This window comes from Pristiophorus japonicus, chromosome 12 (assembly GCF_044704955.1).
Source record: "Pristiophorus japonicus isolate sPriJap1 chromosome 12, sPriJap1.hap1, whole genome shotgun sequence".
Classification (NCBI taxonomy): domain Eukaryota; kingdom Metazoa; phylum Chordata; class Chondrichthyes; family Pristiophoridae; genus Pristiophorus; species Pristiophorus japonicus.
In genome coordinates, this window is record NC_091988.1 from 136,203,676 (window position 1) to 136,231,622 (window position 27,947).

The 27,947-nt window shown below is 44.8% G+C and overlaps 1 protein-coding gene across 1 annotated transcript in view; it reads right to left on the reverse strand.

Annotated features, from left to right (window-relative positions):
* LOC139276996 (cadherin-22-like) overlaps window positions 1–27,947 on the reverse strand; it is a 750,218-nt gene that overhangs the window by 228,594 nt on the left and 493,677 nt on the right. The gene's annotated exons all lie outside the window — the stretch shown is intronic.

Sequence of the window (27,947 nt, forward strand, 5' to 3'; positions counted from 1 at the left end):
AGCTCCAGGCCTGCACACGCTGCAACGGGCAATCAGTGAAGGCCACAGGACCGGGAATACACGTGGGCGCAGCAGGTTCTGGTAGATGCGCTTCTTTTTTCTAGAATCCTGTCGACGCCCGCGGGAAGGAGAAACTGGGATTTCTGGGCCTATATATTCTAGGAGAGATTTCTTAAAGAATCTGAAAGATCTTGCTGGAGGGTTACTTGTCTGTCTGTTTATTCTTATGTTCACAGTGCCTATGAAGAGGGTGAATTAAACCCCTTGGGATCTTTTAAAGAACATTTATAAGTGACTTAGGTAGTCTCACTTTGTTAAAGGTGCTATATAAATGCAAAGGGTTGTTGTCTTTAGCACTAGGAATTGGATTAATCTTAAGTCTTCAGTTTATTGCCTCTTTCTTGTGCGTTGTTGTTGCCTACTAATTTCTGAATAAATACAGTTGTGTCATGTTTAATATTCCTGCCTTTTTGAACAGCCTGAAGGACAAGTGTGATTCTGTGTAAGTTCGAGAACACAATTTTGTTGCAAATGAAGAATTGATCACATTAGGAGTGCACTCCTTGTTCGAGGGAACTATTGATTGTATTGTACTTGAAAGAAAAAAACGGCACTTTATAAGGCCGAAGTCTAACAAGGAAGGAAAAAAGGGAAAGCAGGGGGAGCAGAATGAAGGTGTTGGGCTGATCCTGACCTTTGACCAGCTCCATTAATGTGATATTACAGCTTGTTCAGCATCGCAGGGTCTGAAGAGAAACACTTGAAACAGAATAATTGGCTCAGAAAATATGGAAATCCATGGAATTTCAAAGGGTGTTTGATAAAATGCCGCATATGGGGCATCTTGATAAAATTAAGTCACACACTGTTAGAGAGAGTGCAACAGCACAGATAGAAAGCTGGTTGAAGTACAGAAAATAAACGGTAGTGGTTATTGGGTGTTTTTTGGACTGGAGGGATACATTTGAAGTGACTGTTCCTCAAATTTCGGCTGCATTTCAGTCCCACGCTCCTGATCTTTGAGCACCCTGTGCAGAGGGGAGCAGGCAGGTCAGAAGGCCTCCTCATAGGATTGCTTCTGGGTGTCGCCGGAGGGACTGGAGTGCATCATCATCCTCCGCCCCAAATTTGAATTTGATTTAAGTCGCAGTTAAAGTTTTATTTGGAAATTTGTGGGTTCTAATGCCCTTGCCAAAAAGGGGCATTTGATTTCAGGTTCTGCTAAAATAGTTGGAGGGATATAAACAATGTTGACCCACAGCATCCATTGTTTGGGACCATTGGTCTTCTCAATATATATAACTGACCTGGATTAGAGTAAGAATACACAACAAAGGAGCAGGGCTAACCACAAAGTGATTTGTAATCCATTTAAGGAGGACGTAGCCAGGTTAACAGTTAAAGATTGATGTCAGATTACATTTAATGCAGAGAAATGGAAGACATTATTTGTAAGATAGATTGATATAATTGGGCTACACCCATTGTTGTTGTACCTAAGTCCGATGGTAAGATAAGATTGTGTGGTGATTATAAAGTAACTGTAAACCAGGTTCTAGAGTGTAATGTCCCCAATACATTGCCGAATATAGAAGATTTGTTCACAACACTGACAGGTGGTCAGATCTTCTCAAAACTGGATCGTACGAATGCCTACTTACTGCTTGAACTAGATGAAGAGTCCAAGTCATGCTTGACTATAAATACTCATCGAGGCCTGTATCAATTTAATAGGCTACCGTTTGGAGTGTCTTCCGCCCCTGCCATATTCCATGGGGTGATGAACCAAATTTTGCAAGGTATTGAAGGGGTAGTATATAATTTGGATGACATACTAATTTCAGCACCAAATAGGCAAATTCATAATAACATATTGAATGAAGTCTTCAAACGGATAGAGAAGCACAGAGTACGAGTATCTGCTTGTAAGTGTGAGTTATTTCAAAATTCAGTGGAGTACTTAGGGTACAGAGTAGACAAAGGTGGTTTACATCCAACGATGGGAAAATTGGATGCAATTAGAAATGCACCCACTTCCAGGAATGTCACTGAACTTCATTCTTGGGTCTTTTGAACTATTATGGGAAGTTCCTACCAAATTTGGCTACAGTATTACATCCACTGAATGAACTACTGAAAAAACAGGTCCATTGGAATGGTCAAAAGAATGCGATACAGCATTCAAAGAGTGTAAAAGCAAATTGGTAGAGAGAACCATGTTAGTTCACTATGACATATCTAAGGAGATTAAGCTAGCATGTGATGCCTCTCCGTATGGAATTGGGGCAGTGATCTCTCATGTATCACGCAGTGGGAAGGAGAGACCAATTGTTTTTGCTTCACGCACTCTCAGTGCCAGTGAGAGTAATTATGTGCAAATTGAAAGGGAAGCTTTGGCATTAATTTTTGGGGTCAAGAAGTTCCACAAATACTTGTATGATTGTAAGTTTACCATCGTTGCAGACCGTAAGTCCCTAACAGCAATCCTCCATCCAAAGTCCACAGTTCCAACATTAGCTGCAGCCCGAATGCAGAGATGGGCTGTGATTTTGACAGCATATACATATGATATTGAATGCAGATGATCAGCTGATCACAGTAATGCTGATGCAATGTCGAGATTGCCTTCCCCATCACAAGTTACACCCGATAGGGAAGAAGTGTTCTATTTTTCATACATTCATGAACTGCCAGTTATAGCTGAAGAGCAACCAAACGTGACCCAGTTATGTCAAAGGTGTATGATTATATTGCAAATGGATGGCCAAACCATGTAACAGACAAAGATATTCATCCATTCTTCATTCGAAAGAATGAATTATCAGTCAATAAAGATTTTATCATGTGGGGTGCAAGAGTGGATATACCAAATAAATTCAGGTCCAACTTATTAGGAGACCTCCATGACCAGCACCTGGGAATGTGCTTGACCAAAAGTTTTGCACGCAGTTATTTATGGTGGCCAGGTCTTGATAAAGATATAGAGTACATCGTGAGTCAGTGTACGATATGTCAATCGGTAAGCAAGAAACCATCATCAGTACATTTACAGCCATGGAAATGGCCTCCCAGGGTTGGCAAAGGCTACATATTGATTTTGCTGAGTTAGAAGGACAACAATTGTTCATTGTGATTGATAGCCATTCGAAGTGGATTGAGGTGTTTCCAGTGCAGAAAATAACAAGAAGTAAAACTTTAGACATTTTACAAAGATTATTTTCTTCATTTTGCCTTCCAGAAGCAAATAAATTGTTTCGGATAATGGACCACAATTTTGTTCAGAAGAATTTGCACAATTCACCATACCATTCTGCCTCGAATGGTGCCCTCATAAAACAAATGTTAGATTCAAATCCAAAGAAACAACAGTTGTCATTGGATCACAAATTGGCAATTTTTTTGATTACATATTGTAATACTCCACATATAACTACTGGTAGAACACCAGCAGCGTTGTTTCTCAAACGACAACCACGAACCAGATTCTCGTTGTTAAAACCAAATTTGGCACAGTCCGTAGAAGAGACACAATTTATACAGAAAGAGAATCATGATAGAGGTAGAGTAAATGAGAGAAGTGTGAAATTAAACCAGAAGGTGAGGGTGAAGAACCATCACCATAAATGGTTAAAGTGGTTGCTAGGAATAGTGGTGAAGATATGTGGTCCTCGCACATATTTGGTCAAGCTGTTTGATAATAGACAGGTTAGGTTTGTTTATATTGATCATATTTTACTTACAGACATGGAAGGAATTGAAGATGGGAATGATTCAATTATTTCTGACTCATCAGATAGTTTTAATATACCAATAGCAAATCCTACATCTAGTGTACTGGAAACAAATCCAAGAGAAAATCAGAATTTAAGTCTGAGTCCGAGTCAGGAAAACAAACAGCCTGAAGTTAGAGAGAGTTCAAAAGAAAATCAAGGCAATTTCTTGGAGGAAAACATTCCTCAGGATGAGCCTTGATTGAGTTTAGATTCAACACCATGTTTGGAAGGTTCTGTTCGAGAGCGAAGGTATCCTCTTCGAAACAGAAAACAAATGGTTAAGTTAAATTTGTAAATATGGAAAAAATATATCCTGTGTTATGTATAAATATGCAAGTTATGTATGCTGTTTGTTATAGTAACTTCTTCATTAAGGAGGAAGAAGTGTCATGTCTGTGAGCTTGCAATGTTTGTAGCACCACACTGTGGATGTGGATGTATTGTGTACTGCAACTACAGAGTTAATAATAAACAGAACCAGGGGGTTCCGGAGACTTCCGAGAAAGCTGCCTGCCATGTTAGAAAGCTGTGTGTGCTTGTGCTCTGTGAATATATCACAATATGTAAACAAAAAAAATTAACTTAAAATGGAAGGAGATTGGGATGTGGTATGTGATGAGTGGCTAAGTTACAACTATTCAATGTTTTCTTAAAGAGGTAAGACATCTTTTTTAAGTTACGGTAGCCAGTTAACAGGTGAGAAGGGGGTAAGCATTTAAATGTTAAAGCTGGCGTGATAATATGGCTCAATCTGGTCATAAGTGTTGGGTTATTCAGGTTACTGGACTATGCTAATAGGGCTGGATTTTCGGTTCTGCTCATTTCGGGGCAGTAATGGCAGTAAGGTTTGCACTTCAGTCAGCAAAACTCAGTAGCGGAGGGAGCGCTATGGGAGGCGTTACACACCTCACTTAGGGCGCTAGGGCGGCTGAGCATGCGAAAATCCTGAGCTAAACAGTTGGCCTTGGAGCGCGCTGAGAGGCGCCTGGGGGAGAAAAAATCCTGGAAAAAATCCACCAAAAACATTCCCTAATAAATAACTCATGCCACCACAACATAAATCGTAAAAAAACAATCACACTTACCCGAGGTCGCCATTACTTACCTCACTGCGGCTGTGACAGCTCGGACCGCCCCCCCCATTACAGGCGGTGCCAGCACGGTGCTCCGCGGAGCCAAAATTCAAGGTGGTGTGGCACCCAGGGGTGTTGCACGCCAGCTTGCCTGTCCCGGGCGACAATGCTCCATGCACCGCACCCCGCCGAAACTGGCACCGAAGGATCTGGCGGGGCGCTGGAAACTGGCAGCCCGCCCGGAAGAGCTTACCACTACCCTTGCCGCCGCTCTGGGGCGCTAACAGCGGCAGCAGAAGGCAGAAAATGCAGCCCCTCACATGTTTAAAGGGATCAGAGTGTAGCGTGCCTGCTGCCTCCAGACAGCGGGGAGTTGGTACCAGATGGGCATGTGCAGTGTTAATTAAAACTTCATATTAATTACTTCACATATTCTGGGTCTAATTAAAATAACTCACATATCACAAAAATCAAGTTACTCAACATCTCGAACTTTTGCCAGTTCTGAAGAAGGGTCATCAACCTGAAACGTTAACTCTGTTAATCTCTCCACAGATGCTGCCTGGCCCGTTGAGATTTCTAGCATTTTGGTTTTTAACTCAACCTAAGTTGAGATGCCATAATGGGGAACATGTCTGTAAAATTGTCAAATATCAACAAGACCAGAGGGTGGGAGAACGTTGTCCTACCCCACAGGGTAATGTATTGGAATTGGGGTGAAATGGACAATTGAAGGCCTGGTATGTGTCAGTAGCTGAATGTATACGAGAAGGTTAGATATCCTGGGGGTTTTATTGGACATCCTGAAGGGATCAAAATGGCGAGAATATTTTCTTTAAAATTGTATCACTTGTTAGTCACCTCCTGCAAGAGATGAAATAAACTTAGAATTGTTCAGTATGTGTGGGCTTTCAGTGGGACTGGACCCGTTAGTGAAGTTGTTTATACCAGCAAAGAAGCCTTTCAATGCCCACCCTCCCACCACCCCAATTTAAAAAAAAAAGAATTCTATGGGTTTTAATGGATAAGTTTCCCAAACTAGACTACTTTCAGTTCCTTTACCTTCTCAATCCTCCTTCTCCTTGAGCACATAAATCTAGGCTGACGCTCCAGTGCAGTGCTGAGGGAGCGCTGCACCGTCTGAGGCACCGTATTTCGGATGTTAAACCGAGGCCCCGTCTGCTCCTAGGTGGACGTAAAAGAACCCATGGCACTATTTCGAAGAAGAGTAAGGGAGTTATCCTCGGTGTTCTGGCCAATATTTATCCCTCAATCAACATAACAAAAGCAGATTATCTGGTCATTATCACATGCTGTTTGTGGGAGCTTGCTGTGCACAAATTTGCTGCCGCGTTTCCCATATTACAACAGTGGCTGCACTCCAAAAAGTACTTTATTGGCTATAAAGCGCTTTGAGACATCCAGTGGTTGTGAAAGGTGCTATATAATTGCACGTCTCCCTTTCTTCGTCTTCTCCAGAATCTCTTTTTCTGTCAACTTGAAAATTCTCTCAGCTGCGACTTAAAAGTAAAACAATTTGGTTTACCTTCATCTCTCCTTTGCACTTTGACCCCAGAGAGCTGTAGAGGCTGTGTCATTGAATATATTTAAGGTGGAGATAGATGGAATTTTGAGATATAAGGGAGTCAAGGGTTATGGGGAGCTGGCAGGGAAATGGAGTTGAGGCTATGATCAGATCAGACATAATCTTATTGAATGGCGGAGCAGGCTCGAGGGGCAAAATGACCTCCTCCTGATCCTATTTCTTATGTTCTTTCATTACTTCTGGTACTCTCCCATGAAGTCTTGTTTGGTGTCCATTAATACCTCCCTCACCCCTAAGGATGTTCCAGCTATTTTAAAAGTGCTGTCTAAGTGTAAGTTATTGATATCACTCTCCCAGATATAAACTTTTTAGCTATGAAATTGCTGAAAATCTTTGTTTCCACAACTGAAAATTGATAGAAAAATGTAGAAGTCTTACAATCAGTTTTCTCTTCATTATGAGCTGTGGGACCATAAATTGCTGCCATCTATTGAGAGTTAAAAGGCTGTGATTACAACATACAAAAGGCAAGATGCTATCTGAAGTGTAGATCAAGATGAATGTCTGCTTTAAAGTGATACAGCCATTAAAATTATTGCTTTTAATATAAAGTTTGCTAATTGTTTCCAATCTATCATTTACAAGCTGTATTTGGTTTTAGGCAAAATGAAGTAATATTCCACAAAGCAATTATAAAAGGTCGAGAAAGGTCACCATTAAATGTATTCAGATGCCATAATAGTTCGGCATTTATATGAAATATTCAGTGCTATTTTTATTTAACGAATAATTTTGTGTCCCATATTAAATAATGAAGCCTGGCATTTTGTATTGGGGATAATTTGACCTTATAAAGAAATGAGGGTCAGCGTATTTCTTGATTGAAGTGATAATAGTTTTTTTCACATAAAACTGACAGTAAAAGACGGAAGTGAAATTACAGGGCAGTTTCTGATTTTTAAAATGCACTGCAGTTAAACCTATAACTTTGTCCGTTTTCTGATATTTTCTAACTTGCTCACGATGTACGTGATAAACATGGACTTTTGCCTTTGTTGAATTTTTGACTTAGATTTTGTATTGCTAGGAACAGTGTATTTCTCTAAGGAAAGCCTCCAGATCAAACACTAAACACGTTGGCTGCAACAGAATGCAAAAGATCTGAACTGTTTGCAAGACAGATGCCATTGGGGGCAATTTTTGTGTGCCTGCTTCCCTGTTTGCGCGTAACAATGGGGTTGTGGTGACACTGAAATAGCGCAAGGAACTGGAAAGTTGACGTAGTGCCGAGTTCCTGCCTGTTCCGATTCTCTAGAGCACACTCCGGGCGGCCAGAGCTCCTGTTGGAAGCTGGCGGAGGCCTCGTGGACACATGCTAATTGAGGTCAACTGATGTAGTTATGGCCCCCAATGCCCCCAGATTACTGCCAGTTCCTGCTCCCAATCACCAAACATGGCGGTGGAAGTTAGAAAGCACCCATTTTAAGGGGACTTCATCTGCAGTCAGGGAGAGTTGAACGCAGGGTTGGGCACACTTTTTTTTTTAATGTCTGCCCCTTGTGGGTATTGAGGTTGGAAAGATTGTTCTCGCTGATGTCGGTGCTGCGAACATTTTTGCAACTGCTCTAAGTGACTGCTTCAATTCTCGTTTGACACTCGCACCCTTCCCCTTTAAGGTGCTGCCACTGCAGGCCCTTCACAATCCGCCTCGCCGGATTTGCCACCCTCCTCGTCGGCGAGCTGATGGCGGGAAACGTGCTCCCAAAATTCATCTCAATTAGGCCCGACCATGAACCTGCCACAGGCCCCACACCGATTCCTTTAGGAATGTGTAGCCCACACCTGGCCCACCGTCCGTCGGATATGTCTTTACTAAAACATTGCCCCCATTATATGTCAATCTCCAACATCTTTGCCATTATCCAGGGCCGACTAGCTATTTAGTTATGATGGGATGTCGCTGTGAAGTAACTATGAGTGATGTAATCCTCTACTGCCTCTTATTTCAGTTCTGTGGGCAATATGTTTGCAGTGAAGTTCCTATGCCAACTTGGCACAGAGCAAAGATTAGGCCCTGGTCTGGGTAGGGAGTTTGATTGACAACAACAACAAACAGCAACTTTTATTTATAATAACGCCTTTAATGTAGTAAAACATCCCAAGGTGCTTCACAGCAGTGTTATAAGACAAAACAGATAAATTTGACACCGAGCCACATAAGAAGAAAATATGGCAGATGATCAAAAGCTTGGTCAAAGAGGTAGTATTAAAGGAGAAAAGATAGGTAGAGAGGTGGAGAAGTTTAGGGAGGGAGTTCTGGAGCTTGGGGCCTAGGCAGCTGACGGCATGGCCACCAAAGGTTGAGCAGTTATAATCAGCGATGCTCAGGAGGGCAGAATTTGAGGAGCACAGACATCTTGCGGGGTTGTGAGGTTGAAAGAAATTAGAGAGATAGAGAGGGGCGAGGCCATGGAGGGATTTGTAAACAAGGATGAGAATTTTGAAATCGAGGCGTTTTGAAATAAACAGCAGTGTCTCAGATCGTTGAGAAGAGTACAGGGTCATTTATTGGCTGCAGCCGCCTTTGATGGACAGCTTGGTGGCCAGGGGTCTCCTATCATGGGATTATATTGGGCTTCCTGTGTAATCAAGTATAAGTCCATGAGCAGTGTTTAAGTTTTTAGCTGATCAGCAGATGTACTTGGTCAGTTAAAGCCTCTGAGAACTATACTTCTATTTCAAAGTCTATGTTAGAGAGAAAATGAGTGATGTCTTTCTTAGTTTCTGTATCAAGCAAACAGGAGAAAACCCCCAAAATGTCTTTCTGACGTGAGGGGGAAGAAAAGTTTAGGAGAGTGCTTTTTGCTCAAATGTCTATATGTCCCAAGTGTCAGCCTTGGCTCAGTAGCACACTCACCTCTGCATCAGAGGGTTGCGGGCTCAAGTCCCCATTCCAGAGACTTCAACACATAAACTTAGTTGACACTCCAGTGCAATGCTGAGAGGGTGAGTGCGACACTGTCGGGAGGTGCCGTCTTTCAGATGAGATTTTAAACTGAGGCTCCCATCAGCCTTCTCAGGTGGTCATAAAAGAGCCCATGACACTATTTGAAGAAGAGCTTGGGAGTTCTTCCAATGTCCCAGACAATATTTAGCCCTCAACCAACCAACCTAAGATTATCTGGTTATTTTATTTCATGATGTGCACAAATTGGCTGCCTCGTTTCCTACATTTACAACAGTGAGCACACTTCATAAGTACTTAATTGGCTGTAAAGCACTTTGAGACATCCTGAGATTATGAAAGGTGCTATATACATACAAGGCTTTCTTTTGTTCTTCTCTCTTGTTCTTTCTTTTACAAAACAAAACATGGTTAGAAATGTATTCCTTTTATCCAGTTACTAATCCAACTTAGATTTTTGACCTGACTGTGACCTACCCTCCAGGCTGCTCCAATGATGCTACCCTTGGGGAGCAGTGAAATATGTCCCAAAGCACCTTCATTCATTGCAATGCGAGCAGTGATTTCAGGCAGGCCTGCGATCTAATGCAAATATGTCCGACCTCGACGTATCAGTATGACCAAGTGACTGCTCATTTTCCTGGAGTTGAGCGGCTCTGGAACACCTTGCAATTCAGTCCAAACCCCTCTACCCCCCCGCCCCCCCCCCCCCTTAAAATGGGCAGAGTTGCTCTGAGATGTAAACTTTGAGCTCATCCAAAACTCTGCTGACCGTATCCTAATTCGCACCTGTTATGTTCAGAATAACTCCACAAGACTGTACACTGTAAGCTTAAACTGATGTGACATTAGTCTCTTTCATCAAACTCCAGAGTGTCCAAACAACAAGGTAGCAAGCCTTTTATACCAGCACAGCACGAGGTGTGGGTGACCCGTGGGACTCCCGCAGTCATGCCCTCTGGTGGCAACTATTTATAGCTACATACATAACAGCGCCCATCACCCCTATGCTCTCTGACCTACATTGGCTCCCGGTCCGGCAAAGCCTCCATTTTAAAATTCTTATCCCCGTGTTCAAATTATTCCACAACCTCACCCCTCCCTATCTCTATAACCTCCTCCAGCCCTGCAGCACCCCGCCCCCTGAGGTCTCTGTGCTGCTCCTCTTGCGCGTTCCCGATTTTTTTCACTCCAGCATTGGCGACCATGTCTTCAGCTGTCTAGGCTGAAGCTCTGGAATTCTCTCCCTAAACCTCTTCGCCTCTCTACCTCTCTCTTCTCCTTTAAGATGCTTCCTAAAACCTACCTCTTTGACCAAGCTTTCGGTCACCTGTCCAAATATCTGTTTATGTGGCTTGGTGTCAAATTTTGTCTGATAACACTCCTGTGAAGCACATTAAAGGCGCTGTATAAATGCAAGTTGTTGTTGTTAGAGGCTCCCTCCTGTCCGAGACTTATGATAGCGGGTTTCTGCTGGGAGGAGTAATTTCTAATAAGGAATCGATTTCTAATAATTTATTTTAAATGTAAGCTTTCTTTTGTTTCTTTATACTTCAATTTGTTTCTTGAGGTGCAGATCAGCCATGAACAAACTGATCGCAGAGCAGGCTCAAGGGGCTGAATGGTCCACTCCTGTTCCTATGAAAGAACCCTCTGCCTCTTGTTAATGAGACTGACGACATTCAGTCAGATTGATCAGCCCTGACAGACTTGAAGCTCCTTTGCCTGAGCATTTGATACCATACTTGGAAAAGATTACATTTGCTTAGATGAATCAAAGGAACTGGGAAAGCATTGCAGTACCCAGGATCAGATGAAGCATTTGTGCCTGAGGTCTAAAGACCATTTATTGAATACTAGCACCTTTATAATATTCTCTCTCTATTTTTAAGGAGGACACACTCTCAATTATAGATAGACAGAAAATGAAAAGCTTCTTTCCATCAAAGCATAGTAGGCAAAGAACATATCAGAAAAGTTGAACTACAGCTGTATTAGTAAAATAAGTACCCTCCCTCTTTTGGTTCCACATACCATTCTCCAGTCAACAGGAATTCAATGACAATATAAAAGGAGCAAGAAATTAAGAGGTGTGAGAGGACAGGAATAGATGACTCGCCAACAATTCCCTTTTCCTCTTCCGCCTCCTCTAAATGATGTGTCAATGGAGATCAAGTGCCGCAGAGAGTCATGGGAGTGAGCCTGCATCCTTCCTCTATTCCTAATATTTATTCATGGCTGTACTCAAGTGTACATTTAAAAGTAGGTAAAAAGAGAGCCTATTTTACTTATTTTGAAAGACTAGGTTAGAGATGAGATAAGAGGCTCCTTTCTTCTAGCTGTTAGGATTCTGGACAATATTATCTGAGTTCCGAGTGGACACGGACCCAGCGGGCCTTAGTGCGGACACTAATTTGTGCTCACTATCTGAGAGGCACTCAGAATGTTCAGGTGGGATCCCACCCAGTTTAGCGGGAGAGTGCTTTATATAAGGTACACGCTGTTGCCATTCCTCTCTGCAACCCACCACCACCCAATTTAGATACAATTAAGTGATGTGTTCAATTCAGTCTCTCTTTGTTATGGTTATACATAGTTCATTGTTGCCAGGTTACAGTACGTGTGGGTTGTCGAACACCTGTGCTGATTCTGCGAAACTATATTTACTGCTGTAATGTTGTAATCATGATTATAATGGCCTCTCCACAGTTCTTCTTGGGGGTGCTCGAAAATAAATACAAGGCAGTGAATATTTTAGTACCACTTTGCAAAAAGAAATGACCTTTAACTTTCTTCGACAAGTTACAAAGGAGAACTTAAATTTGCGTAGCACCACAGCAATAGCTTGCTTCACAAAATAGAGCTTTTAGCATCGGAAAACATCACGGTGACATCATCAGGAATAAGTAGATGCAAAGCCAAAGCAGGAAATATTAGAAGGGCTGATCGAATAGCTGGGTTCTAAGAACGATCTTAAAGAGGAGAATAGTTTAGGGAGGGAGTTCTGGAGTGTGGAGCCTAGACAGCTGAATGCATGGCTGCCAATGATGGGTCGAATGGAGAGGGAGGGATGCACAATAGGTCAGAGGAATGGACAGTTTGAGGGGAGGGGGTTATAGGGCCGGAGGAGGTACAGAGATAGGTGCACAGTATTTATGTGTTTGGTCCAGTTAAGTTTCTGGTCATTGGTGACCCCCAGGATGTTGATTATGGGGGATTCAGCGATGGTAATGCAATTAATTGTCAAGGGGTGGTGGTTAGACTGTCGCTTGTTGATATGACTAGCCAGTAGAGAGTTTCCCCCCTGATTCCCATTGACTTCAATTTTACTAGGGCTCCTTGATGTCACACTTGGTCAATTGCTGCCTTGATGTCAAGGACAGTCACTCTCACCTCACCTCTGGAATACAGCTCTTCTGTCCATGTTTGGACCAAGGCTGTAATGAAGTCTGGAGCTGAGTGGTCCTGGCGGAACCCAAACTAGGCATCGGTGAGCAGGTTACTGGTGAGTAAGTGCCGCTTGAAAGCACTGTTGACGACACCATCTATCACTTTGCTGATGATTGAGAGTAGACTGGGGGTGGTAATTGGCCAGATTGCATTGGTCCTGTTTTTTGTGGATAGAGCATACCTGAGCAGTTTTCCACATTGTCAGATAGATGCCAGTGTTGTAGCTGTATTGGAACAGCTTGGCTAGAGGTGTGGCTAGTTCTGGGGAACCAGTCTTCAGCATGACAGACGGGATGTTGTTGGGGCCCATATCTATCCAGTGTGCTTAGCTGTTTTTTGATATCACGTGGAGTGAATCAAATTAGCTGTAGACTGGCTTCTGTGATGATGGGGATCTCAGGAGGAGGCCAATATGGATCATCCACTCAGCAATTCTGGCTGAAGATGGTAGAAAACACTTGAGCCTTGTTTTTTGTTCTCATCTGCTGGATTCTGCCATCATTGAGGATGGAGATATTCATGGAGCCTCCTCCTCCCGTTAGTTGTTCAATGGTCCACCACCATTCATGACCAGATGTGGCAGGACTGCAGAGCTTTGATCTGATCCGTTGATTGTGGGATCACTTAGCCCTGTCTATAGCAAGCTGCTTCCGCTGTTTAGCATGCATGTAGTCCTGTGTTGTAGCCTCCCCAGGTTGGCACCTCATTTTTAGGCATGCCTGGTGCTGCTCCTGGCATGCTGTTCTGCACTCCTCATTGAACCAGGGTTGGTTCCCTGGTTTGACGGTAATGGTAGAGTGAGGGATATGCCGGACTATGAGGTTACCGATTGTGGTGAAGTACAATTCTGCTGCTGCTGATGGCCCACAGCGCCTCCTGGATGCCCAGTTTTAAATTGCTAGGTCTGTTCTGAATCTATCCCATTTAGCATGGTGGTAGTGCCACACAACACGATGGAGGCTGTCCTCAGTCTGAAGGCGGGTCTTTGTCGCCACAAGGACTATGCGGTGTTGACTGCTACCAATGCTATCATGGACAGATGTATCTGCGACAGGTGGATTGGTGAAGATGATGGTTCCACCCCTGGAACCATTCTTGTAAATATTTTCTGCACCCTCTCTAAAGTCTTCACATCCTTCCTAAAGTGCGGTGCTCCGAATTGGACACAGTACTCCAAGTGAGGCCGAACCAGTGTTTTATAAAGATTCATCAAAACTTTCTTGCTTTTGTATCTTATGCCTCGATTTATGAAGCCATATGCTTTTTTAACCGCTTTCTTAACCTGGCGTGCCTCCTTCAACGATTAATGAACATATACCCCCAGGTCTCTCTGTTCCTGCACCCCCTTTAGAATTGTACCCTTTAGTTTATATTGCCTCTCCTTGTTCTTCCTACCAAAATGTGTTACTTCGCATTTTTCAGTGTTAAATTTAATCTGCCACGTGTCTGCCCATTCCACCAGCCTGTCTATGTCCTCTTGAAGTCTATCACTATCCTCCTCATTATTCACTATACTTTCAAGTTTTGTGTCATCTGCCAATTTTAAGATTGTGCCCAGTATATTCCAGTCCAAGTCACTAAAATATATGAAGAAAAGCAGTGGTCCTGGTACCAATCCCAGGGGAACATCACTCTGTAACTTCCTCCATTCTGAAAAAAAGCCATTCACCTCTACGCTTTGTTTCCTGTCACTCAGCCAATTTCGTATCCATGCTGCCACTGTCCCTTTTATTCCATAGGCTTCAACTTTGCTGGCAAGCCTATTATGTAGCACTTTATCAAACGCCTTTTGGAAGTCCATGAACACCAAGTCAACCGCATTGCCCTCATAAACACTCTCTGTTACCTCATCAAAAAACTCAAATCAAGTTAATTAAACACGATTTGCTTTTAACAAATTCATGCTGGCTTTCCTTAATTAATCAACACTTGTCCAAGTGACTGTTAATTTTCTCCTGGATTATTGTTTCTAAAAGCTTCTGCATGACTGAGGGTAAACTGACTCATCTGTAATTGCTGGGTTTATCCTTACACACTTTTTTTGAACAAGGGTGTAACATTTGCAATTCTCCAGGCTTCTGGCACCATACCCATATCTAAGGAGAATTGGAAGATTATGGCCAGTATTGTGGTCCTAACACAGATGAGGCTGCACACAGGGAGGTTTAAAGTAACAGTGACCTCAGTCTTTAATAAGACATTCCAGAGTGAGGAACAGGCCTTAGGGGCCGGGTTATATACAGTGCTCCCAAGGGATGCTGGGATCCCTTGGGACTTCAGGGGATGAGCCCCCTGGTGGCGGAACATGGGAGTGCATGCTTTACAGTGACACAACATCACTCCCCCCACAAAGTCAAAGTGAAAACTATTTACAAGGTGAGGCAGTCTGGAGCCTTTCTTTCCCTAGTGGACCACCTCGGTACAAATGTCTGTTCTGGTGTGTTGGCTGTGCCCTCGCTGAGCTGTTGTGTTGTTGGCCCTGCAGGGCTGCTAGGTGAGCCGGGCCTTGCTGAGCTGTTGGGTGTGATGGGTTTGATTTCCTGGTCCAGGGTGGTGTTGTTGATCCTTTGGGTGTGTGTTGTGGGCTCGAAAAAGGTGGTGTCTGCTGTGGGTTGTTCAGGACAGTCTGTGAACCACAGCCTCATTTGGTCCAGGTGCTTTCTGCAAATTTGTCCATTGTCTAGTTTGACTACGAACACCCTATTCCCTTCTTTAGCTATCACCGTGCCCGCGATCCACTTGGGACCATGTCCATAGTTTAACACATATACAGGGTCACTCAGATCAATTTCCCGTGACACAGTCGCGCGACCATCGTTTACATTTTGTTGCTGCTGCCTGCTCTCTACCTGATCATGCAGATTGGTGTGAACCAGCGAGAGTCTGGTTTTAAGTGTCCTTTTCATGAGTAGCTCAGCCGGGGGCACTCCTGTGAGTGAGTGGGGGCTCGTGCGGTAGCTGAGCAGTACTCGGGACAGGAGGATTTTGAGTGAGCCTTCTGTGACTCGTTTAAGGCTCTGTTTTGATGGTTTGTACTGCGCGCTCTGCCTGTCCATTGGAGGCTGGTTTAAACGGGGCCGAGGTGACATGTTTGATCCCATTGCGGGTCATGAATTCTTTAAATTCGCCACTGGTGAAACGTGGCCTGTTGTCACTGACCAGTATGTCAGGCAAGCTGTGGGTGGCAATCATAGCCCTCAGACTTTCAATGGTGGCGGTGGCGGTGCTTCCCGACATTATTTCACATTCAATCCATTTTGTAAAAGCGTCCACCACCACCAGGAATATTTTACTGAGGAACGGGCCCGCATAGTCGACATGAATCCTCGACCATGGTCTGGAGGGCCAGGACCACAAACTTAATGGTGCCTCTCTGGGCGCGTTGCTCAACTGAGCAGATATGTTGCATTGCCGTACACAGGACTCTAAGTCAGAGTCAATACCAGGCCACCACACGTGGGATCTCGCTATCGCTTTCATCATTACTATACCTGGGTGTGTGCTGTGGAGATCTGAGATGAACGTCTCCCTGCCCTTTTTGGGTAGCACTACGCGGTTACCCCATAATAGGCAATCTGCCTGAATGGACAACTCGTCCTTTCGCCACTGGAACGGCTTGATTGGCTCTTGCATTTCAACGGGGATGCTGGTCCAGCTCACATGCAGTACACAGTTTTTTACTAGGGACTTGGCTGGTCCAAGTCCTAATCTGGCAGGCCATGACCGGTGATTTATCATTTTCAAATGCTTCCATGACCATCAACAAGTCTGCGGGCTGCGCCACCATCAACAAGTTTGCAGGCTGCGCCATTTCCACCCCCGTGGTGGGCAATGGTAGCCGACTGAGAGCATCCGCACAGTTCTCGGTGCCTGGCCTGTGGCGGATGGTATAGTTATACGCTGATAGCGCGAGTGCCCACCTTTGTATGCGGGCTGAGGCATTATTATTTATCCCCTTGTTTTCAGCGAATAGTGATATGAGGGGCTTGTGATCGGTTTCCAGCTCAAATTTGAGGCCAAACAGGTACTGATGCCAAACAGGTACTGATGCATTTTCTGTACCCCGAACACACACGCTAATGCCTCTTTCTCAATCATGCTGTAGGCCCTCTCGGCCTTAGACAAGCTCCTGGAAGCATAGGCGACAGTTTGCAACTTCGCTTCAACGTTAGCTTGTTGTAATACACAGTCGACTCCGTACGACGATGCGTCACATGCTAGCACAAGTCTTTTACACTGGTTATACAATACAAGCAGCTTGTTGGAGCATAAAATGTTTCTGGCTTTCTCAAAAGCAATTGCTTGTTTTTTTCCCCTTTCCCAGTTCTCACCTTTGCGCAATAACACATGTCGGGGCTCTAAAAGGGTGCTTAATCCCGGTAGGAAGTTACCAAAATAGTTGAGGAGTCCCAGGAACGACTGCAGCTTCGGGACATTTTATGGCCTGGGCGCGTTCCTGATAGCGTCTGTCTTGGCTTCTGTGGGCCGAATGCCATCCGCCGTGATCTTTCTCCCTAAAAATTCTACTTCTGTTGCCATGAAGATGCATTTCGACCTCTTCAGCCACAGCCCTACGAGATCCAGTCGCTGCAGGACATCCTCCAGATTTTGTAGGTGCTCGGCGGTGTCCTGACCCATGACCAACATTTCATCCTGAAAGACCATCTTGTATGGTACCGACTTGAGTCAGCTCTCCATGTTTCTCTGGAGGATCGCTGCAGCCAACTGAATTCCAAACGGGCATCTGTTGTAGATGAACAGTCCCTTGTGCGTGTTGATGCAGGTGAGGCCCTTCGAAGACTCCTCCAGCTCCTGCATCATGTAGACTGAAGTCAGGTCGAGCTTGGTGAACGTCTTGCCTCCTGCCAGCTTCGCAAATAGGTCATCTGCCTTAGGTAGCGGGTATTGGTCCTGTAGCAAGAAACGATTAATAGTTACTTTATAATCGCTGCAAATCCTGACCATGACATCACTTTTGAGTACTGGAACAATCGGGCTGGCCCACTCGCTGAATTCCATTGGGGAGATGATGCCTTGCATTGCAGCCTGTCCGGCTCAAATTCCACTCTCTCCTTCATCATTGCTCGCGCCTTGTAGTGAATGGGTCATGCCTCTGGGACCAAGTGGATCCGTACCTTCGCCCCGGAAAAGTTTCCAATGCCTGGCTCAAAAAGGGAAGGACATTTTTAAGAACCTGGGTACATGAGGCCTCATCGACATGTGATAGCGGACGGATGTCATCCCAGTTCCAGTGTATTTTGCCCAACCAGCTCCTTCCAAGCAGTGTGGGGCCATCACCCAGGACAATCAGAGTGGCAGTTCATGCACCATGCCCTCGTAGGTGACCTTGACCATGGTGCTGCCCAGGACAGTGACAAGCCCTTTGGTGTACGTTCTCAGTTTCGTGTGGATGGGGCTCAGGGCTGGTCTGAATGGCTTGTTGCACCACAGTCTCTCAAACATCTTTTTACTCATGATGGATTGGCTAGCGCCAGTGTCCAGTTCCATGGCTATGGGTAAGCCATTCAATTTTACATTTAGCATTATAGGTGGACATTTCATCAAAAATGTGTGCACCCTGTGTACTTCAGCATTTGCCTCCCCTCTCTGAGGCTCGAAATTGCTTTGATCCACCATGGACCGATCTTCCTCTGCCATGTGGTGATTAGCAGGTTTTGCAGAGCTTGCAGCTCATTTGTAAGCTCGTTGGAGGTGCCCTAGTGTTCCACAGCACTTGCAAACATACTCTTTGAAGCGGCATGAATAGGCTGAATGGAAGCCTCCACAAAGCCAATAAGGTGTGAATCGCCTTGCATTCATCCTTTGCTGGGGACTCTGACTCATCTCGGTCACCTGAGGCCTGCTGGCAGTTGCAAACTCATGGGTTCTGCCCTGTACATTTCTGCTCGCAAACACAGTTCCAGTTAATCTATGAACATTGCTAGCACTTGTGTGCTGAGAGATTTGTTTGGTGTTATCACTGGTGGACATAAACGCCTGTGCTATCGCAATGGCCTTACTGAGGGTCGGTGTCTCTACAGTCAAAGATTTTTGTCGGATGGTCTCGTGGCCAATGCCCAGTACAAAAAAGTCTCTAAGCATTTGCTCCAGGTAACCATCAAACTCACATTGTCCTACAAGTTGCCTTAGCTCGGCGACGTAGCTCGCCACTTCCTGACCTTCAGATCGCTGGCATGTGTAGAACTGATACCTTGCCATCAGCACGCTCTCCCTCAGGTTAAGATGCTCCCGAACCAGTGTACACAGCTCCTCATACGACTTATCTGTGGGTTTCACCAGAGCCAGAAGATTCTTCATGAGGTTATAGGTCGGTGCCCCGCAGACTGTGAGGAGGACCGCTCTCCTTTTTTCAGCGCTTCCTTCTCCGTCCAGCTCGTTGGCTACAAAGTACTTGTCTAGCCGTTCGACATAGGCTTCCCAGTCCTCATCCTCCGAGAACTTTTCCAGGATGCCCACAGTTTGCTGCATCTTTGCGTTGGATTCGTATTCTCGTCGCCAGTTATTGTGTTCCTAACACAGATGAGGCTGCACACAGGGAGGTTAAAGTAACAGTGACCTCAGTTTTAATAAGACACTCCAGAATGAGGAACAGGCCTTAGGGGCCGGCTTGTATTCTGTGCTCCCAAGGGATGCTGGGATCCCTTGGGACTCCAGGAGATGAGCTTCCTGGGCGGAACATGAGAGTGCATGCTTTACAGATACACAACAGCCAGTACCTCCACAATTTCCACCCTTACCTCCCTCAGCATCCTAGGATGTATCCCATCCAGTCCTGGTGACTTAACTGCTTTAAGTATAGAAAGCCTTTCTAGCACCTCCTCTTTATCAATTTTTATCCCATCCAGTATCTCAACTATCTCCTCCTTCATTATGAACTTTGCTGCATTTTCTTCCTTGATAAAGACAGCCACAAAGTAATCATTTATTAGCTTGAGATTAGTTGAATAATCTCAAGGTCCTCTCGGGGAGGATGCTTCCGAAGGAGCTCCTCTGTTGAAGAAGTATATCCCAGGCCATCCATTGCCATCCTACACCTTTTCCTGCCCCAATCTCCCCCCTCCACTGCTTAACTTTCCCTTGGCCCTAATAGTGGGTGCACATTTCTTTACCCTCTAAAGCACAAACCCATGCTACAAGGGTGGCTATCTGAATCCACTGCCCATCCCCCAATCATGCCTGCTCTTCATCTTCCTCAGTGACTGCCAAGACTTTACTCCCCCATTGGCTGTGGATGGCTCAACTACTCCTTGCAGGCACCATCGGCGTCTGGCGAGCTCCTGACCCGACTCCGTTGGCGACTCGACTTCCCTTCGGCCACCCGTCCCGCTCGACTGCGGAGGCGAAGACAGCTGGAGGAATTGCGGCACACACGTGGTGCATGTAATGGTGACGGACATGTGGTGCGTGTAATGGTGGCAGACATGTGGTGCGTGCGATGGCGGCGGACACATGGTGCGTGGAATGGTCGCGGACACGTGGCCCATGTAGTGGTGGCAGACACGTGGCACGTATAATGGTGGTGGACACTTGGTGCTTGCAATGGCGGAGCCACCCTCTCTCCTGCTGTGACCCACCGAGAAACAAAGATGAGTGGGACGGAGCTAAAAAACCGTGAACAGGACTCCAGTGTTGGCCCTCAGCTGGGGACTAATCCTTGGGAGAGTAAAGCATTGAATGAAGTCTCTCACCCTCCACACCTTGGATTTCCCACAATCTAGGCCCATATAGCAGAGCTCCACCAGCTCCATTGGGCATGCCCGACACGAGACTGCCTAAGCTCTACTCAGAGCTCTGACATGGCAAGTGAGCCCCAGGTGGGCAGAGAAAACGTTTCAAGGACATCCTCAAAGCTTCCTTGATAAAGGGCGCCATGAGTATGCGGAAATCAAGCGCAGACAGCGGAAGGAGCGTGCGGCAAACCAGACTCCCCACCCACCCTTTCCTTCTAACACTATTTGTCCCACCTGTGACAGAGACTGTAATTCCCTTATTGGACTGTACAGTCACTTGAGAACTCACTTTTAGAGTGGAAGCAAGTCTTCCTCAATTTCGAGGAACTGCCTATGATGATGATGATGATTTAGTACCTCAGCCAAGCCCTCTGCCTCATTTCCTGGCCGAGTCTGGGGTCAAATGCTGGAGGGGGAGTCTGTTGCTGCTGACACATTGAAGTTAGTAATTAGTTGATATTCCATTAAATGGGACAGTGCATTTTGAGGGTATCTAATGTTGGGTATCTTGAATCTGGTCTGATATTTCTTAGTCAACTTTGAGCATACAGTATGCAGGGAACAGAGCAGTGTATTGTAAATAGTGGGATTGATTAGCTCAGTTAAGCATCATATTTTTAACCTGAGGTTCAAGTTGCTGCATTGGAGTTTTTAGGCTATAGGCAAAGGTCAGGGGAACGTGACTAAGTGGATAGCCATTTCCGAAAGCTGACACAGAGATGGCGGGTTGATTTGCCTCCCTTTACTACTGTAAAATTCTATGATGATAAACAGAAGTATGGACAGGCGGCCTAACCTCAGTACTGAGGTAACATGTGTAAACTGTGGAGATTTGCTCTGAAGAACTGGACTTTAGTGCAGAAAAATTCCAAAAATTAAAATCCCATGTCTATCGACAACAACTTGCATTTATATAACGCTTTAACGTAGTAAAACATCCCAAAACACTTCACAGAAGCGCATTCAAACAAAATTTGACACCGAGGCATGGGATATGAGGACTGGTGACCAACAGCTTGGTCAAATAGATAGATTTTAAGGAGCGTTTTAATGGAGGAAAGAGAAGTAGAGAGGTAGAGAGGTGGAGAGTTTCAGTGAAGGACTTCCAGAGCTTAGGGCCTACGCAGCTGAAGGCACGGCCACCAATGGTGGAGTGATGAAAATTGGGGTACGCAAGATGCTAGAATTGGAGGAGCGCAGAGATCAAATGATATATCACTAAGTCCAAATACGTTTGTGATTTTGAAGAAATATAGAAATGTGGATCATACTGAAGGAAATGAATAATAGGTCCAATACACACAAAGCTAAAACTAATACTGGTACATGAAGCCGTCATATAGGGCTGTGTGCCATTAGCACAGCAGATGTGCAAATGTGTTCACAATTTATATAACTGCTATGGCTATCCTGGACTCTGGGCAATAGCAATTTTGCCATCATTAACACAGGTCACCTTGCTGTAATGAGGCAGTTCCACTGTTGTGCAGTTTATCAGATTTCTCCAAGCTGGCTGCAGATTAATTTGTAATATTTTGACTCATCTCAGAATGATGGCTAATTCCAGAATTACTGGTAGCTACCTACAGCTAGAAACCCCTCACACAATTCGCCCCAGGCCTGTCAACAATTCTGCGATCTAGCATTCTGCACACCAAAGGTATGAGTAAGTGGATCCATTTAAATGAGACATCAAAACACTCCCACACACACTTTTTTAGACCATGCTCCTTGTGACATTTTGTGTTCATCAAGGTGAGTTGGTGTTGACATTCAGCTGTGAGCTGGAATTCATTCCAATTTGCTGCACCCAGTGTACAAGCACCTTCAAGCCGACCATGGCTAGAATAGGGTAGAGTAATGTTCCCTCAACTCAACTCAAAGTGGGTAGCACTCTCGCCTCCGAGTCAGAAGTCAAGTTCAACTCCAGGGACTTTAAGCACAAAATATCTAGGCTGATACTCCAGTGCAGTACTGAGGGAGTGCTGCACTGTCAGAGGTGTCGTCTTTTGGATGAGGCATTAAACCGAGGCCCCATCTGCTCTCTCAAGTGGAAATAAAAGATCCCATGGCACTATTTCGAAGAAGAGCAGGGAAGTTATCCCCGGTGTCCTGGCCAATATTTATCCTTCAATCAATGTCACTAAAACAGATTGTCTGCTCATTATCACATTGCAACTTGTGGGAGCTTGCTTGTGTGCAAATTGGCTGCCGCGTTTCCTACATTACATAAGAACATAAGAACATAAGAAATAGGAGCAGGAGTAGGCCCTACGGCCCCTTCAGCCTGCTCCGTCATTTAAAACAATCATTTAATCCGATCAAGGACTCAGGTTCACTTCCCTGCCCGCTCTCCATACAGTGACTACACTCCAAATCATTTGTCGCACCTCCTCTACGATCTCTTGCCACATCTCAGCCACGATCTCTCGCCGCTCCTCTGCCTCAAGCATTCGCCGCACCTCCGCCATGATCCCCCGCCGCTCATCCGCCCCGACCTTCCCGCTCCTCTGCTGTACCTGGGCCCCGCCAATGTTCCTGCCCATGCTCCAAACGGTGACCTGGGCTTTGATGATGTAACCCAGTCGCTCACCCCGAAGTCATCGCACACTTGGAACGGCCCGTGCTGGAAGTTGTACCTGAGGTGGTGTTCTCTTGCAGGTCGGGGTGGCCCATGATGTTCCAGGGCCCGCGCTCCAGCTCTTTTATCCTCCTGAGGGACCGCTTATGATGATGATGACACTCCAAAAGTACTTCATTGGATGTAAAGCGCTTTGAGACGTCCGGTAGTCGTGAAAGGCGCTATATAAATCCAAGTCTTTCTGTTTTTCAACTCTACTCCAGAAATGTTTTCTCTCCTGTGTCATTGGCCGGAATGTTCTCGGGGCTGCTTCCATTCCGCCAGCATAACTTTGCCGGCAATGCGACAGAATCCTCGTCCACACATGTGAACAGGGGGGTCCGCCACACTTCTGGCGGAGCTCTGAGGAAATTCCTGGCTATTGTTCCACTTTCCACACCAGTTATCCTGTGGCCTCTCTGACTTGAGATTGCGATTAGTACTGAATTCGGGGTCATGTTATGATGCGGGTCTATACCACCCGGCACTGCACTGAGACACTTTGAAAGAGTCTAACAAAGGGAATGCATTTGATTGTTATTGCACTTTTCCCAACCAATCCGATCATCCAATTTAGTACAGAATGTGAGGTCCCCCAATTGTTAGAAGGTCTTGTCTAATTGCACATTGATGCTTCCTGCATGTTGTAATTCACAGCCACATTCAGAAATTTTGGAAAAAGACAAAATGCTAGCAGCTTTGTCATGAACTTGTGTCCATTCAGGTAAGTGCAGCCAGTCAGGACCGTTCGGAGCCGAGTGCAAGTGAATTGTTGGCTTGGTGGCAGTGGAATCTTGCATTCATATAGGCTACAAAGTTAAAACTATTCAAAAACTTGGCTGATTTGAATAGGTCTGGCTAGAAATAGACTTCAATTCGCTCAGTTCTCATTCAAAATACATTTTGTTGTGCCACATTTACAAGGTTCCAGGAGTTACCATATTATACACAATCACTCTTCATAATCTGCAACACTTTTGATTGTTTTATCAATTTGTCAAAACACAGCCAATTATAGAGAACAGGTTATCATATTCAGTAAACATTAAAAGAGTAACAAAAAAAATACTCTGTATTCGCAATAAGTGAAAGCAAAATCTATAATTCACTATCCAAAATAACCTGGCAACACGGTGCAGGATTAAAAGCCTTTGAGGTACTACATCAAACAGCATTAAACATTCCCTAACTAGTGGAACAAATAGAAAGCATACTTTACACAAGGAATTTACTTCGACACTATAAATACTTCAAGATGGCTCTCGGTGGATTTAACGAGCGTAATCCAATTTTAGGAGTCAAAGGATTACTGTCTGGTAATTTGTGTGGAGGTATTCAGAGTTTGTATTCAATGGAATTATTTACTTAAAAGAAGACTCGTCCGCAGTCAAAGCTGTAATTAAGGTCAGTGGGCATAAAGAGCTATACACCATGGTCCTACACTGAAAGTAATGGGAGTTATCCTCTACGCAGACAATGTGGAATGTGCTTAGCAATGTGGCCTGTTTTGAATGGTCAGATCACTGCAACTTTGGAGTATTTTGCTTTAGTGTTGAAAACCTTTAGGTCTGAGGAGTATATTGATGCCCATACTGTTTTATCAAATTTGTGAAAATAATTTTAATTCTATGCACTTTCATATCATCAATAATTCACATTAACTATAATAACATAAATATTTATTTCTTTTAGTTACCTCTGATGTCCCCCAAGGATCTATCTTTGGCCTCCTCCTATTTCTCATCTACATCATCATCATCATAGGCGGTCTCTCGAACGAGGATGACTTGCTTCCACGTGAGTTCACAGATGTTTCAATGAAGGACCCGATGTTCCAGTCCTGAACTCCAGTTGAGGGGGTGGAAGATGCCTGTGCGTGGATTTTTTTAACGTGTGGTGACCGTTGCACATCAGCCACCAGACGGGCTTGACAGAGCTAGGCCTTTATCCAGTGGCAAGGGTTGAACCAGGACGACTGGAGACCTGCTCTGCTGCATGGACCTAGTGCTCATGCATATCGCAGTGTGGGCTGACCCGTGCTGCCCCTGGGCCCTCAGCTGTCCCTCGGTGACATCATCCGAAAACACAACATGCGTTCCACATGCAGGCTGATGACACCCAGCTCTATCTCATCACCACCTCTCTCAACCCCTCCAGTGTCTATGATTTGTCACACTGCTTATCCAACATACAGTCCTGGATGGGTAGAGATTTCCTTCAACTAAATATTGGGAAGACCGAAGCCAATGTCTTTGGTCCCGGCCACAAAATTTGTTCCATTCAACTCCATACTTCTCCCTGGTCACTGTCTGAGGCTGAACCAGACTGTTTGCAACCTTGGCATCATATGTGGCCCTGAGATGAGCTTCTAACCACATATCTGCTCCATCAACTGACTAACTACTTCCATCTTCTTAACATCACCTGCCTCAGCTCAATTGCTGATGAAACCCTCATCCATGTCTTTGTTACCTTTAGACATAACTATTCCAATGTTCTATTGGCTAGCCCCCCATCTTCCACCCTCCGTAAACTTGAGCTCATCCAAAACTCTGCTTCCCATACCCTAACTCACACCAAGTCCTGTTCACCCATCCCATCATCATAGGGAGTCCCTCGGAATCGAGGAAGACTTGCTTTCACTCTTAACATGAGTTTTTAGGTGGCTGCACAGTCCTATATGAGATCCACAGTCTCTGCCACAGGTGGGACAGATAGACGTTGTGGGACAGGGTGGGTGGGACTGGTTTGCCGCATGCTCTTTCTGCTGCCTGCGCTTGATTTCTGCATGCTCTCGGCAACGAGACTCGAGGTGCCCAGCGCCCTCCCGGATGCACTTCCTCCACTTTGGCCAGGGTCTCTCAGGTGTCAGTGGGGATGTTGCACTTCATCAGGGAGTATCTCACTGACTTACATTGTCTCCCAGTCCAGCTACGCCTCAATTTTAAAATTCTCATCCTTATTTTCAAATCCTTATTTTCAAATCCCTCCATGACCTCGCCTGTCCCTCCAGCCCGACAACCCCCCTGAGATCTCTGCGCTCCTCCGATTCTGGCCTTTTGCCCATCCCCAGTTTAATTGCTCCACCATTGGCGGCCGTTCCTACAGATGACCAGGCCCTAAGATTTGGAATTCCCTCTCTAAGCCTCTCTGCCTCTCTGCCCCTCCTCCTTTAAGACACTCCTTAAAACCTACCTCTTTGGACAAGTTTTTGGTCATCTGTCCTAATATCTCCTTATGTGGCTCGTGATCAAACTTTGTTTGAAAATGCACCTGTGAAGTGTCTTGGGACCAATTATTACGTTAAAGGCACTATATAAATATAAGCTGCTATTGTTGTTTAGTGCAAAATATTTATTGTTGGAGAAATCATTATTTGCTGTGACATTTTACATCTCCAGTCACCACAGTTGGAGCATGATAGAGATTGAGGTGAAACTGAACTAAATGTGATTTCGTCAGTTCGAGTGTTCGACCTGAATGCAGTTTATTTATATCCATCTGCGACGTTCGTTGTTATTTGTACAGATTGTGCAGGGGTTCAGAAACAAGTGACCTTTGACCTGGAATGACGCCCAGCTCTCGATCTGGTCAACCAGATTGGTGACCTTAAGCAGAAAGGATCCATGGCATATTGTCATGGCAATCAGATTATTATCCCTTCACATATTAAGGAAAAGAGTCGCAAAACCTCCTTCTTTCACCAATGGGAAGGACAGGCAAACATTAGCAGGAAGTCCTCAGGTTTACAAGGTCACAAGTCAACAAAATCCCCAATCATTTGAGCTCTTCAGCAAAGCCTATGGAATCACTATTAGTGGAATCTCCCCATTCTAAATAAGGTTCCATTTGTGTTTCCGTAGATGTACGCAATGCCCAAGGCTTGTTGCTGGAGGGCTTGTAGTTAGTGGATTTAATTTTACATTGTAAACTCTTCAGGAGGTTATTTAATAAAGCTTAGCCATAGCTTTTGGGTTAATGAAGTGAAAGAAAGGGCAAGGGTTGAATTTCCCTTTAGATTCCGCGGGAATTCAGCCAATAATTTGATGTGGTTCTTGCAGCTAATTTAGTAGGGGAATACTTCATTATCATCTCATTTTTGTGACGAATGACAGTCAATGGAGCAGAAAAGAAACTTGAATAAAATGCTGCCAGAGAATGCAAGTCTAGCTGTAAGCCAAGAAAAGGGAAATGGACACTGGAGAATAATAATTACTCATTTCCGCCTGGGCTCATTATTTTCGTACCAGAGACTGAAACTATATTTTTTTCTGCTTTTCGCCTCCTGATCCCTCAATCTCCTCAAGAAATGTTCTCAATATTTATGCTGATGTTATCTCCAAACCTGTCTTTTCCAATGCTCTTCTGGCAGTAAAATTTAAGAATTTTAACAGTGACGTCTGCCCCGCTCATCATTAACTAATTTTATAAAGGGACCTTTCAACAGTTGTTAGGCCCTTTAAATATGTAAATGAGGAGCCCAACGCCTGTTTTAGGCAGCCACCAAGGACGTTTAAAAAATGGTTCCCACTAATTTATCAGTGGGGCCAATGCCTTCGCAGATTGGGTGCAGGCCGTCCCACGGATAGATTGGAATGTTTTGTACCTGTTTTATGGTCAAGAAACAGGTGCAACACATACTGGGATCGAAATTGCCTCTTCCTTTAAGGCCTGATGATGATGATGTTACCGCCGGAAATTGCTGCGGAGTGCAATGGCCGCCGATTTCTCGTAATGGCCACCATTTTGGGTGCCAGGTCGCTGGCCCG